This window comes from Crinia signifera, chromosome 6 (assembly GCF_055691185.1).
Source record: "Crinia signifera chromosome 6, ASM5569118v1, whole genome shotgun sequence".
Lineage (NCBI taxonomy): Eukaryota > Metazoa > Chordata > Amphibia > Anura > Myobatrachidae > Crinia > Crinia signifera.
The window spans coordinates 45,522,634-45,526,078 of record NC_139222.1 but is presented as its reverse complement, the minus strand read 5'-3'; the positions used below and the strand labels follow the sequence as shown (position 1 = coordinate 45,526,078).

The 3,445-nt window shown below is 42.4% G+C and overlaps 1 pseudogene; it reads right to left on the bottom strand.

Moving 5' to 3' along the window:
• Positions 1-203: 203 nt before the first annotated feature.
• LOC146011637 (5S ribosomal RNA) lies at positions 204-323 on the bottom strand (annotated as a pseudogene).
• Positions 324-3,445: the final 3,122 nt, after the last annotated feature.

The following is a 3,445-nucleotide window of genomic DNA, read 5'->3' as shown; positions in this document are numbered from 1 at the left end:
ATTGGTATTCTCAATTTGATCTAAAGGTTTTTATACAAATGATGAAAGGTGCTTATAGTGATGCATAAGTGCTTAAGTGCCTACATGGATAGAATCTTAATGATATAAATAAATAATTATATAAATATATATATGTATAAATATAAAGTGCAAAGTTCCTTAAAGGTTTATAACCATAGTTCCATGTATAGTGTTGTGTCATGTTACTACAGCACCAGGTTTTCCCAAGGGGTCTCCCATCTTGGTACTAGCCTGGCCCAACACTGCTTAGATCGCAAGATCGGACGAGATTGGGCGTCTCATAGTGTGGTTTGACTGTAGATAAATTAGACACAAACAAGGATACTTGTGGAATGACCTTTATTAGTGGTGAAGAGATGGTGATTAGGGTAAATATGTGAAATTAATAAATTGATAGATTGATAAATTGATAAAAGTGTGGGGAGGGTTAGAACCTTATAAAAATGGAGCAATCTCGTAACTTTCACTGAAGACAAGGGGGTGCATGGTGTTGAGTTCAAATATCCAATACATTTCCCTCTGTGACAGTTTATTCGCCAGGTCACCTCTTCTAGGCCCCATTTTGACCCACTCGATTGCAACCCCACACTGAATAGTTATGGTTATACAGGTTAATGACCTATTACAGACAGGATGTGATGTCAGTAGTGATGGGACAGATATACAGGTATATATAGCAGCCTGATCTCAGTTGCTCTCTACCCCTTGATGAAATCTGACAGGACGAAACGTGTTGGGTGATTTTAGCCTCCAACTACATCCTCAAGCTAAGCACTATTCCTCTTTTTACCTATTTGATTGCCATTTTATGCTTTATTGTAAAAATAAGTTTTTTATGTAATACCTTTTTTTATCTCCATATAATAAATCTATATATTTAAGTTTTATATCTCCTATCCAGATTGCTATTTATAAACAATTAGTCGCCGCTACTTTATCCACTTGTCACATTTAACCTTGAGCATCTTACCAATACTTTTTTTCCTAAAGAGTGGCTGACACCCTTGTCAAAGGGAATATTGTTTATTTAAATTAATCCAATTGGGAAACACAGGTGGCGCCCCTCATCCTCTCTTCATATATATATATATATATATATATATATATATATATATATATATATATATATATATATATATATATTGTGGGGTTTTAGCATGAAACGGGTAGGCACAGGTGAGGATTTGGCACAGACTTAGACAGTGACATCACGGCTTGGGTCCAAAACAGGGCTTGCCTGAGTTTATTGCAGCACTCAGAGCAAGAAACTAAAAAACAGCCTTTACACTTCAGGCAAAACAGAAAATAAAACCTGCTCGTCTGAGCTCTAACTAAACAGAATAAACGTCCCTCTCTATACCAGGGCCACACTATGTGACACTGGACACACACAGCAGATATAGATCAAGTAATGCAGTACTTACAGCCTTGTCTCTCTCTAGCAGCAGCTTACTGCCTCCAACACCCAGGGAGAGAGAGAGAGAGCTATGGAGAGGGCTGACTCCTTTTTAAAGAATCAGGTGCTCTCCTGATTACCAGCCCAGGACAGAACACCCTTTGTAAGCCGGAGCTTACCACACAGATTGAAACAGCCTGCAGTCTATATGCCATAAGACAGGATTCTAGGGGAAAGGTACCTGCCGTCTATGACTTTCCCTGCCACTGTCTTACATACCCTCCCCCTCTGTTCGAACCTATGGGGTCGGACACTGTCTGCCAACTGGCAGTATGTTCGGGATAGGGCATCGGCATTACCCTGAAGCCTTCCTGCTCTGTGTTCCACTGTAAATTTGAAATTTTGCAAATTGAGAAACCATCTCGTGACCCTTGCATTTCTCTCTTTGGCTTGGTACATCCATGTAAGTGGGGAGTGGTCAGTGATTAATCTAAAGGAGCGTCCTAAGAGATAGTACTTTAGGGATTCAAGGGCCCACTTGATTGCTAAGCACTCCCGCTCAACTATACTGTAGTTTCTCTCCGCAGGTGTGAGCTTCCTGCTCAAATATGTTACCGGGTGTTCCTCTCCACCAACTTCTTGGGAGAGGACAGCACCTAGTCCCACATCAGAAGCATCAGTCTGTACGACAAACTCTTTTTTAAAATCTGGAGTGATCAGGACTGGTTGATTACAAAGGGCCACTTTTAATTCTTGGAATGCCCTTTCAGCCTCTGGGTTCCAGCTGACCATAACTGCCTTACCTCCTTTGGTAAGATCGGTTAGGGGCGCTGCCATGGTTGCAAACTGGGGAATGAATCTACGGTAATACCCCAGAATTCCCAAAAAAGCCCTGACTTGTTTTTTTTGTCGAAGGACGAGGCCAGTCTTGGATAGCCTCCACTTTATTTATTTGTGGCTTTATTATACCTCTCCCGATAACATACCCCAGGTAACGTGCCTCCTCGAGGCCTAAAGTACACTTTTTTGGGTTCGCTGTCAACCCCACCTCTCTGAGGGAATTCAACACCGCCTGGACTTTGGGTAAATGACTCTTCCAGTCATCACTAAAAATTATGATGTCGTCTAGATATGCCGAGGCATACTGACGATGGGGTTTAAGAACAATGTCCATCAACCTTTGAAAAGTGGCTGGAGCCCCATGCAACCCAAAAGGCAAACAGAGATATTGAAACAGACCATCGGGGGTGACAAACGTGGTTTTCTCTTTGGCACTATCGGTAAGAGGTACTTGCCAGTAACCTTTAGTTAAGTCGAGGGTAGAGAAATATCTAGCATGACCAAGTCTTTCAATTTACTCATCAACTCTTGGCATTGGGTAGGCATCAAATTTTAATACCTCGTTCAGCTTCCGGAAGTCATTACAGAAGCGCAATGAGCCATCTGGTTTTGGAATTAACACAATCGGGCTTGACCACTCACTTTTAGACTCCTCGATAACCCCGAGGTCTAACATTTTCTGGACCTCCCCAGATATGGCCTGTCTATGCGCTTCTGGTACTCTATAGGGTTTTAAGCGTACCCGAACTCCAGGTTCGGTGACAATGTCATGTTTTATGGCTGTGGTGCGCCCTGGAAGTTCTGAGAACACATCATAATTCCTTTGTACTAACTCTTTAGTTTCCTGCTTCTGGGATTTGGACAGGGTCTCTGACACCCGCACCTCTGGGCTATCACTAGAGGGGTCACTTACAGCTGTCAGAGTCTCTCTGTCTTTCCAGGGTTTAATTAAGTTCACATGGTACAACTGTTCTGGCTTCCGTTTACCTGGTTGATACACTTTATAATTTACACTTCCCACTTTTTCGATGATCTCATAAGGCCCTTGCCACTTAGCAAGAAATTTGCTTTCTACGGTGGGCACTAATACCAACACGCGGTCACCTGGGTTAAAGCTTCTTACCCTGGCTGACCTGTTATACACTTGACGTTGTGCTTCTTGGGACTGCTCTAAGTGTTCCCTGACTA